The sequence below is a fragment of the Rattus norvegicus genome, chromosome 1, assembly GCF_036323735.1.
Source record: "Rattus norvegicus strain BN/NHsdMcwi chromosome 1, GRCr8, whole genome shotgun sequence".
Classification (NCBI taxonomy): domain Eukaryota; kingdom Metazoa; phylum Chordata; class Mammalia; order Rodentia; family Muridae; genus Rattus; species Rattus norvegicus.
This window is the reverse complement of record NC_086019.1, coordinates 150,314,899-150,327,301: the sequence shown is the minus strand read 5'-3', so window position 1 is coordinate 150,327,301 and position 12,403 is coordinate 150,314,899. Positions and strand designations below refer to the sequence as shown.

Below are 12,403 nucleotides of genomic sequence, written 5' to 3'. Positions count from 1 at the left end.
CATACCAATGCCTCATTCTACACCATTAAACTATTTTCAAAATTTCCCAACATTCATTCTAAAATTAAAAGCCAAAGTAAACACCCATGTTTTCAACTTGAAATTGAGAAACAAGACCTTGAAATTTTAATAAATTATATAAACTATAATTTGAAGATTATAAGTTGATCAGTTGCCCATAAAATGTGTTATCTTTATTTAATATCATATCATTTCCATGGATATTCCTGACTTTTATAGTTAATTTGACACTTAAGCTAAGGGTCACAACATGCTTAGAAAAGTTTAATGGCCAATACTTGGTTTCAATGGAAATTAAAATGGATGTAAAAAAGACTTCAACAAATTAAATTTTATAATCTAAAATCTTCCATCTGAAATCCATTTTCTCCTTATCTTTGACATATTCAAATACGATAGTCCAGTATTATTCAAGTAAATTTTTAAAACGGTGGATCCAGTCAATCAGAAACTAAATTCTTCAAAAAATTTCATTTTCTCTCTTACACTCAAAAATATATGGACTAAATATCTGAACAGTTACTTCAGTGAAAGGTTCTACAGCCGAGGTCTGCCTCCAAACCTACAGAAAAGCAGAGTGAGATGTAACAAGTGGAAGGCAGACAACTCCCAATAGCAAACACCATCTCTCCAATTAAGAATGGACCTTCCTATTGGAAGCCTACATCCTTGGGATCTAAGGGAGTCATTTCTCATCAGTTGAAATCCATTACTATAGACCACCAATGATGTTTGCCAGGTGTTATCCTTAGATACTCTGAACTATGGAAAAAAAGGAAAGGTATTTTCACTTTGTTCACTATGATCTACTTTGAAAATGGAATTGGAAGCTCCTGCTTCTCAAATCAAAAATATCTGACAAAGCTCAAAATCCCCATGAAACTTATAGAGTAACATGACCAAAAACTAACAGCAGTAGTAAAGGCTGCCTCATCGTCATAACTCATCCATTTCTATAACTGCTCCTTTTTACTTTCATATTCTCTCTTTCCCTAGGGCACCATCATTCAGCTTGAAATTGGGATGGCGTGGTGAGAAGGCGCATAGGCAGAGCATACCCAGGAGGTAGGTGAACAAGGAAATACAAAAGCATAGCATGGAAGAAATGGAAACTGCTTGAGTAACTGGCAGTCTGTTTCTTGCAACTGAAATGAGCTTTCTAATTATATTAAATGTGGTTATTTGTAATTTGAAGTCATGAAATTGAAAATCATATTACTGGGAAAGGGGAGTGTGGTTATATGATAAAAAAGGCATCATCATAAATTTTTCTTTAAACAAATCTTGTTTTTTTTTCCCAATGTGGAGAGGTTTAATGACAGAAGAGTAGAAGAAGAGAGAAAAGGCTGGCCATAGGCACGTGGAGGTAAAGGGGGGGCAGGGTGGGGAGAGAAGGGACTGGGACAAAAGAGAGCACAAGAAGATAGAGAGCAAGAGGGAACATAGAGGAAGTAAGAGGCTTAAACAAATCTTAATTTTAAAATTTATTTTTAATCTCAGGTACATGAAATATTATACTCTGAGTATATAACTCATTTTATTTTGCTTTTAGTTTATGTTACTTCTAATAATCTTGATATATTCTGCATCTGCAAACCCCTAGGAATTTCTAAGTCCATAGAAACAAATTTGACCATGTAAAACAATGTTTAATTAGTTTATCGCAGATAATAAGTATTCTGAAATTTAGCTTTCTAACTGCTAAAAATGTATACAACAAACTAGTTTGATCAAAATCTATATATTCTTTTCACTCCATCGATTCTTCCACTGCTTCCACTATCAGTAATGGAAAGAAAGTTATTTTTATAAGAAAAATTCCATCACACTATTAAAATTTACCACAGCACAAACTTCAATGTATATGAAATGATAAAGTGAAGTAGGCTTAAGATGCTGAACTCTGCCTATTCAAGTAACTTGCTACTAAACAAGGTTATTATTACATAAACATGTCACAGACATTCATAATCATACTTCAGTAATCACTTCTTCAAATAGAAGATGTGTTTGACATTGAAAGTTAACTGCTTCATTTTTTCATCATGAAGGATAACTCTACTCTTATCATTCTGCAAATGTTTCTTCAAGGGAGTTATGGCACAGCACATGGCAGTACCCTTAGAAGTTGTTGGATGTTGAGAGTCACAAACTGTACATAACATCTTTCACATCTGTGGTGTGTTCAGTTCCCCGAAAAATTGACTTTCAAGTCTTAATTCTCAGTGTAACATGGATATGGCTAGAACATATTTGTGTTTTCCTGGAAACCACGTAGTAACATGAATTACTATGTATGGTTGTAAAGGAAGAGAATACAGGAAAGGAAATTACATTTTCATGCTTTTAAAAATAACACAATGGGTTTCGTGTTTAAATTCTATTCCTTAGCTTCCTCTTATAATTAGGATTTGCCTTGAAGAATATTTGGGTCTTTGGAAAAATGTAATAGTAATATAGGCAAATGTCTAGTCAATGAGGAGGCTTCAAAGAGTATTACTCTCTTATTTTAACTTCTTTTAAAGAAATAGAACAATCTCATAAAATGGCTACTATTTCTCCTGTTTAATTGTTAAAAAAAACAACTTTCAGTTAATATTAATAACAGTCATTCTTAATGACACCTAAATGAAAAAATCTTCAACAAACAGAAATTCTACTCAACAATCAGTCAAGTCCCTACCAACTTTGTGACAGTGACAACACCAACAACAACACAAACAGAAATCCAAACTACCACCACCACCACCACCACCACCACCACCACCAACAACAACAACAACAACAACAACAACAACACATATTTCTCTCCTCTTCAAGAAGCAGGAAAGAACCCGAGGTCAATCAAATGACTCAGATCCAAATGTTCCAGCTAAGCCGCAAACATACAGCCTCATTTTTTAGTATCTAGTGACTAAGCATCCTGTAAGTGCTATAACAATGAAAAAAAAGGACAAAACAATCTGCCCTACAGGCCATGTGCTGGATGCTCAGCAAATTCCTTCTCTACGTCACTAAATTCCCTTTAGCATGTATATTCATAAACATAAATAATCCACACTATTACTATTGAATGGCATCTACAGCATTATTACCAATACCAAATATTTCATGTTTAAATATAGTAAGTATAATACACACACTCTATACTAATATATAAATATAGTATTTTATGTATTTTCTAAGAACTTAGGTACCAGATACTAAGCATTTCATCTGCCTTTTCTCATTGAATCTTCAGAACTTAAGTAAGTACACTGTCACTTAAGATATGCCAGAAGAGGGCATAGGACTCCATTATTGTTGTGAGCCACCATGTGCTTGCTGGGAAATTGAATTCAGGACCTCTGGAAGAGCAGTCAGTGCTCTTAACCACTGAGCCATCTCTCCAGCCCCCAGAACTTAAATCTCATTTCAAATAACATTAGTTTATCCAAATCCTAAATGCATATTAATGTCTGGACCATGATTCAAACTCATCTGCAAAAAATGATAAAACGTTTGGTCTCTATAACAAGAAATTACAAAATGATTTCCTCTCCAGGTTTAGTCCTGCAGTTTTAAAAATTATTTCTATGACAAACACAATAGGGGTTGGGGATTTAGCTCAGTGGTAGAGCGTTTGCCTAGCAAGTGCAAGGCCCTGGGTTCGGTCCCCAGCTCCAAAAAAAAAAAAAAAAAAAGAAAAAGAAAAAAAAGACAAACACAATAGTTAGCATAATGAACACAAAGGAAATTGGACCTGAAGTTAGAAGATTGGCTGTTCACATTCAGCTTTGCTCTGACGACACAAAGAAAGTGCTAAGTATAACCATCAGATGACATTAACAGACTATAGCAACTCTTTTGGTCTTTGTGACACATCACAATAGTACTAGCCTCCCTCACATTTTCCCAGACTGACTAATTCTCAAAGGAAAGCATCTTTGGACTAAACGACTACTATATTCACAACCACTAGTACCATTATTGGCCTCTGGTGCATTCAAACTAAAAATAGTCCCTGGGAATTCACAAAGTCAATTCTCTGAAATCACATTCCGTGACAGTTAAGATATCAAAATGAAATACTGATAAAACTCCCCACAGAGTATTCATTTGATTCCTTTAAGGACTTGAAGAAAGTATAAGGATCATATAAGAACATTATTCAAAATAACAGTCGCAAGGAGAACTGGAAAGATGACTCTGTTTAAGAACACTTGCTCCCCTTCCAATAGACCCAGGTTTGCTTCCTAACAACCACATGATGGTTTGCAACCTTCCATGACTCCAGTCCCAGGGAATTCAGTGGTTTCTTCAGATCTTAAAAGATACCAGGCATGTGAGTGATACAGAACATAAAGAGGGGCAAATTATACATCCAAAAATAAAATAAATAAATTTAAATTTATTTCATAATAATATTATATTCTTGCTTGCTTTTGGTCAAGTGCCTATTGACAAATATAAATGTATAATAACAAATATAAATACACATCCAAACAATCTTATTCTGGACCATTGTAAGAGGATGTGTATGAACCTCAGCTAAAAAGAGAATGTAGGCCTTCAAGAGAGCTCAGCAGATACAATCACTGCCAGACCTTGAGGCATCAGTTTTATCCCTGAGATATATGCATAAGACAGTAGAAAAAAAATTCCACTCCTGTAAATTGTCTTCCCGACTTGTACCATATATTATATAATATAAATTGTACATTATATAATTTATTATATAATTAAATAATTATAAATGTACAGTTATATATACATACACTTACATTCTACATATTTTATATTGTGATATACAAATATATGTCCATATTATATAATTTATATAATATATAAATTTTTAATTTATATATATTTAAAACATATATTTTGAACATATATATATTGTGTGTGTGTGTGTGTGTGTGTAAGAGTTCCATGTTGTAGCACAATCTGTAGAATTTATCTAACCACTGTGAACCTAAGTTTTCCAAATTTTATTATGTTGGGAACTTCTATTTTCCCTAATTGTTGGAAAGTACAACACTGTGTCTGATCAACAAATGACAGCATTGTTACAGATTGCACTGTACAAAATGGTTGACATTTGATGGTCACTAACTCACAAAAACGGCAGTTCCATATTGTCCACCCTGATACTGGTGTACGTAAAAGCCCTGAGCACAAAAACAAAGAAGGCAACTTTTGTCAGTAGATAAAGAGATAAACAAAATATCAAACAAAAGGCTGTGTTTAAACAAGATAAATAGCAAATCCTTTCACTTGAATAACATAATGGGCGTCCCTGGAGATTAGTGTGTTAAATGAAACAAGTCAGACCAAGAATACGAACACCGCACGATCTCACTGATAAGCGGGTTCTAGAAGATGCATTCACACAGCAAAGAACAGAATGGTGATTCCCAGGGTGGAGGCAGTAGGTAAGGTCGGGACATGTGTTCAGTTATTTGGGAATTAATTGAAAATTTCATGAAGTTCAAGCGATATTGGATGTTATGGTGACTCTAGTAGCCTACCATCATATTCTTGAACACTGCTAAGACTCTAATACTCTTGAACTGAAGCTAAGACTTCAGTTCTGGCCTCAAAAATGATAAAGTAATATAAATTATATGTTAAATAGCTCATTCCACCTACATACATATTTCAAAATGATATTTTGGAAAAATAAATATAGTCAGTTTATATTTGTCAGCAAACAAAACAGAAGTATAAAAGTTCAGCTGTGAGGAACACGGTTACAGTCTGACAGCATGACTAGCAAGTTAAAGAGTCTCTAGAACTCGGTTTCTTGGCTTCAAAACAAAAACTGAAAACCTCTAATTCATGATTTAATTTAAATGTTAATCGATACAAAGCTATAATGTAGTTATGGTGTAGATGCCTCATCTTCAATTATGCAGTGTTATAGATATTACTATTTCTGTAGCAAAATGAAAAAAGCAGATTTGATAAAAGGCTAAGATCCATCTCAGCTTACAATTTATTGCCACTTTGTATATTTATAAAAGGGAATGATGCAGTTGATATATCAAAAAGAAGCTGGTGAGCCCTAAATTAATGCTATGAGGAATTAGAAAATTTAAGTAAAATACCTCATGCTTCTTTAGCAGTGTAAGAGGAATCAAAAATAATCACGATGCTGAAAATATATTTCACCCTGAAGGCAAGTCACTAAACTTCCTTAACTTCTTACATCGTCATCTGTCTTCAAGTATCCTTTCATATAAAATGAAAAGGTACTGATCCATAACACTGTGAACTTTAATGTGTTATTTTCCTTTAATTCTGTCTATCAATATTGGGTTTATGTACGTGTGTGTGTGTGTGTGTGTGTGTGTGTGTGTGTGTGTGTGTGTGTGTGTGTGAGAGAGAGAGAGAGAGAGAGAGAGAGAGAGAAGGGAATGTGCCACAACATGGAATCAGGGATTCATCCTTTGCATGTGTTCCAGTCACCTGGTTTGTATAGCCATTACCTGTTTTGTCATCTCAAGAGTCCAATTAATAAAGAGCTATTCATTCCAGGAGGATAAGATTGGCCTGAGACTCAATAGAGTAAATTGTGATAGGGCCATTGATTCAATGAGCAATAGTAAACGGACCACGTGAACCTTAATTTTCTCTTTTGGAAAGTAAAAGAGGAAATCTACAAAAAGGTATGCAAATGCACACTAGACCACTGTACAGAGCTGTAATCATTGTACTCAGAGGAAGGATACCTGGTTATAGCCAGTCTGTGTCTGTGCTACACAGTAACTGTCTGAAGCCATTCAGCCTCACAAAAAGAAAAAAATGAAAACTCCCAATTCTAAAAATATATGCCTTTGCTACCTAGTATGACCAGATAAAGAATATGTGATTGTTTTTAATGTAATATAATATAGGATTGCATTGTATGACCTCAGTCGTCAATAACGAGGTTTTCCCACTTCAACATCAACAAAAACACTTGGCTGAAAGTATCTGTGACTTAAAAGCTCAATCCATGCGTGGCTAAGTCTAGACACTGACTTTTATATTTCGTACAATAAAAAGGAAAAGTTAATTATTAAGCACTCTTTGAAATTCAAAGAAAGTATATTCTGCCTCAGCAGAATCAAAGCTGTGAAGTAAAACTGACTTGAAATCCCACAGCAATTCATCTGAATACCACTCCACCAGGAGCAGGCAGATACCCGCTTCTGTAAATGCTGTTATAGCCCTAGGAATCAGGAGGTGCTCTTTAGAAATGCCTTGCTTGTATATCAGTAGAAATTTAAAAAGCATTCAAAGACTCACAACTTTTTTCAACAATGTGAAAATCTTGACTTCCCAAAGGAACAGAAAAACAACATCACTGCCGCATATATATAGCATATACAATATATATACACATACATATATATACATATGAGAAAAGGAAAAGGAGAAAATATAAGTTCCCATCATGGCAGCAAGAGAACAATACTTTACATGAAAATTATACAGAAAATAAGGTAGAAGACCAAGACAACTTGATCTATTACTAAAAGATATATGCTTGGCTCACATTAAAATATTTATGCCAATTAAATAGCATCTTTTGCAGGTGATAGAGGCCAGAGCTCAGGTGTATTAGACAAGGACCATAGCATGGAGATACGTGTGCAGACCTTTTTGACCTTTCAAAACCTTTGAGGTGTGTGTGTGTGTGTGTGTGTGTGTGTGTGTGTGTGTGTGTGTGTGTGTAGATTAAAAGATAACTTGGGAAAGTAAGTTCACTCCTTACACACACACACACACACACACACACACACAAACAAAAATTGGGTCAAATTGTGTTTGTGAATTCTAACACTGCAAACAATGACTTTTTATCCATAGAAAATAGAAAACTAATTTTCTCAAGGCGGCTCACAACACATTGGTAATCATTAATGTTGAAAAATGAGTAACCACATTTCACCTTCCTTAAAACAAATAAATGGAAACAGATTTCATCTTTAATATTCCACAGAATCCTTTATTTAAAAAGTTCCAATGGGAAATGGGTAAAGGGGATTTTACGTATTAGTTTGTTTCAATGTTTATCTTGGCTTTCACCCATACTTTGTTTTCCCTTGACCCATGTTAAGATTCCAAGCCACACAGCATGTCACAATTAAACATCTCCTGAGGAGTACAGGATCTGATTAGCACATTAACTTGAGCATAAACAGCCGTGACCATGCTGCCTCTGTCTGTATCAGACCTGTCCAGAGACTAACAATCATAAGAACTCTATCAAAACAAATTAATCTCACCTTTTCTTAACCTTCCAGTGTGTCAGATATAATTTTCTCTGTTGTCAAAAGATTTTCAACCTCTAAAAAAATACCCATCTGGCAATAAAAACAAATATTCCAGTGTTGAAAATTAGTTTTCCCAAAGTTCTAATAAGTTCCCACCAACAAATTCAGATCATGAAGCAGAACTCCAAGGTTTCTTGTTTTGGTTTAGTTTCTGTTTGTTTGTTTGTTTGTTGTTTGTTTGTTTTATGGTCCAGTTCAATGATTACATTCCACACCTTCCCATTCAATGTCCAGTGGAAAGTAACTACAAGGCCACCGAAGTTCAGATCTAGTTGAAGTTTTTGTCCTGCTTTTTTCATTAACATTTATCGTGTGTGTGTGTGTGTGTGTGTGTGTGTGTGTGTGTGTGTGTGTGTGTGTGTAGATTAAAAGATAACTTGGGAAAGTAAGTTCACTCCTTCCAGCATTTGAGTCCTGGGAACTGACTCAGTTTATCCGGTTTGGTAGCAGTACCTTGACCTCCTTTCCTGATGAGCCATTTCACTGGTCACAGAGGCATATATAAGTGAGCTCATCGATTGACTGGTTGAATGCTAAGGTTACCTGGCTATCAAGACAAGAATATTCTATCTCCAAGGCCCTTACTTGAAATGCCCAAAACGAGCTACGTGCCATACCTGGTGATGTGATGAATGAACTGTGTCTAGGATTACCAAGAGACTGAACTTTTGGATTTTTGCTTATTACTTAAATTTCTTTTTTAAATTCTTGAAGCAGGGTCCTATTTTCATGCTACTAGAGTTCAAGCAATCCACCTAATACAGTTCCTTAAATAGCTGAGACCACCAGGAAAAATCGACAAATGCCACAGGCACCTGACTCTTAACATTTAAATGTAAAAGCTGACATTGATTTGTGTTATCAGACAAACTTTACGTATGTGTAGAGCATTTAGGTATGTGAATCAGCTTTCTAGCTGTAAGCGTCATAAAAATCTCAATACTATGTCTAACAGCATTTTACTGAGTGAACAGAATCTTATAATGTAAATGAGTGTAGCATACTGAATTACAATTAGTTTGTATGACAAACTGTCAAATATCACTTTGTTTTTTGGGGGGTTTTTTTGTTTGTTTGTTTGTTTTATCATGGCTACATATCAAAAGAATGGCACTTCACATTTATTTGGCTAAAGGTATTTTTTAATGAATTTAATGTAGCTTTTTACTTTGTCTTGCACCATATTTTTATTGAGCAACACTGATGAGGAGGATGTTAACCAACAGGTTACATACCTGAGATGGGCTAGCATAGAGCTTTTGAAAACTAGGTCGAAGCTGAAGCAATGTGTAAAATGCCCGGCATACTCTGTATATCTTCCATAGATAATTGGCTTGAATATAAAGTAGGGATTTCAAACAATGACTAATAAGTAATCCCTCCGGATAGCTACATCTTTCTGGGATTAAGACACACTCAGTGGCTCCTTCCAGCTTGCGAGTACCAGAAAACTAGGTTATTACATCTCATACATCAATGACAGCAATATGAGTACTTAATGCTATTATCAAAATGTTTGCAGAACAAATGTATTATTTCCTTTCGTGCTTCCCCCCCTTTTCGGTATATGTATATATGTATGCCCCTGAGTGTGGTATGTACATACACTTGTGTTTGAGTACATGAGCTCATACATGGATGGAGATACCAGAAGACACCTAGTGTCTGGCTCTATCACTCTCACTCCCTTGAATCAGGGTCTCTCACTGGCCTGGAGCTAGACTAACACCAAGTCCCAAGTCCCACTGTCTCTGCCTCCCACAGCAATGAAGTTATAGGAGCTCATGGTCATTCCCTACTTTTTATGTGCCTGCTGGGCATTTGAACTCAGGACCTCCTCATATTTGTGGGGCAAGTATCATCTTCCACCTTCCATTTGTGTTTTACAGTAAAGTAAATTGACTTCTAGGAATCCCACGATATTGTTGTTGCTATTGTCTTTTAATCTAAAGTTTACCTGAAAGTGACTTAAAACATCACAATATCTGTGTAGCCCTCATCGTTTCTACATCCCTGTCATGGTGAAACTGTTCAATCTGAACAGCTTTAAGGTTATTAAACAAGTGATAGGCAAAAGATAGAAAACATGGAGACCAAAACGTATATTTTAAAATTAATTATATCTCATCATTGTGCCATACTTGTTATGGAGAACAAACTGTAAATTCACTCCCTGAGAAACCTTAACACAATCCTTATTAAGACTAGAAAGATAATCTGGGGATGACTGTCAACAAAAACCACATTAAATCCTCCTTTACAAAGTCAATAGTAAAGCTAAGGATGGAAGGCTTTGTCCATTAAACACCAATATTTAGACTGAAATATCTATTGCAAAGACTTAGGTAAGTTAATACTACAGAACTCATAACAAGTAATCTTCAGAAAGTGAGAAGTGACAAGAAAGGCCACTCCTTTTTTCAAGGAGTCTGGCTGAAATGTTGGTCCACTCACTGTCATTAGTCACGAGTGTGCAAGAAAGCTAAGGTATAGTGGCCTCTCTTCATCAGTCTGCCTGTTGTTGCTTTTCTCCACATCACCCAGCTGAGCCTTTCATTCACATAACCAGTCCCTGCCATGCATGCATCCACAGTTCTTGGACTTCTCTGTTTTGTAGCGTCATTTGATCAAAAGCACTAATGCAGAATGAAGGTAGGAACATGGGGCACATTTTAAAATGTCTTTAGAACTGGTCTGACGATGTCTGTTCCTCTGTGTACTGGCCAGTGCACACCAGCTTAATCTTATCTGTCGGCAAGTTACACAGCATCCAAGTACTTAAAAACTACCTTGTTGGAGTCTAACATAAATAGCTTAGCTTGCTTTAAAAAAGAAATGTCTCTCTTACGTTAAGAGTCAAACTCCAAAGCTGAGTTATGGGCTTTTACACAATTCTTAGATTTGTATAGTAGTAACACAAGCACCTTGATCCAGAACAAATTCTGCCAGGGTAATTCTCAAGTGATTTTTACGAGTTGTTTGGCGAGTTATGTATTAAGTAAAATGAACCTCATATTAAGAAACTTCTAACTTATTAATTTACTTTGAGACTGAGTTTTCAGGAAAGAGAATTTAGAGCTAGGTAACTCAGAGAAATTTTTCTTTATTTGTTTATTAAACTACAATTATTTGATTGGTTTTGCATGCTTGTGTGGTTTTGTTGCTGTTTTGCATCAGAGTGTAAGGCACTTGAAAAATAGTAAATATTTTATTCTCTGGGTCTATTTAGAAAGCAATTTGAAGAATAGTCCTAAATAACTAGACAAAAGTTGGATGGACAAAAGAGACAAATATGTTAATTCCAGAATCTTCAGTAAGGGGGTCTCTTTTCTTTTCTAAAACAATGTTTCTGATCCCATTAGTTAAAATTAGTGGTATTAAATGTTAAAAAGAACCAAGAGCTTAAACACAGTAATCTGTTTTAAAACAATTAATTCAGCTGCAGCTTACTGCAGATTTGATATGTCCTAATCACTACGCAGAGTATTAAGCCTAAAAGATAAACCTATGTATTTCAACCATGAAACTGAAGCTAGTTTCACTGAATTCAGCTGAAGTGATTTTAAATAGTTACAAATTTATGAAAAAACAAAGCAATAAGTGTCCTCTTTAGAATGTGTTTTCCTCTCCAGTTATGATAAATGTGCTTGCTCGGGTGTCCTAAGATTGTATAACACATTTTATACTTTCTGTGGTTGCTTAGCAGAATTCAGTCTCCTTGTACAAAGTACTGGAGTACCCTGACACTTACAGGATCTAGTGAGGTGGACATAGAATTAGAAGATAAGATGAAAAACAGAACGAAGAGAAATATCAACATGAAATAAACCAGGGCAGACTTTGTTCGATACTGTCCTCAGACCAGAACCAGACCCAGCCAATAAGCTATGGCAACCAGCCAAGACTACTCAGAAATAAATAACAGCTCACTTTGTGAGAACTGTCACTAAAAGAAAACCAGTGCTGACATCCTCTGGACAGACTTGTGGGAAGGCGGAGAGCCTTGATAAGTGTAGACTAACAGCCTGTCATCAGCTGGTCCTCTGGGAGAAGCAAATTCTTCAGGGCTCTCTGGTGCA

At 35.5% G+C, this 12,403-nt stretch overlaps 1 protein-coding gene across 4 annotated transcripts in view; it reads right to left on the bottom strand.

Moving 5' to 3' along the window:
• Positions 1 to 12,403, bottom strand: part of Nox4 (NADPH oxidase 4) — a 177,745-nt gene that overhangs the window by 164,179 nt on the left and 1,163 nt on the right.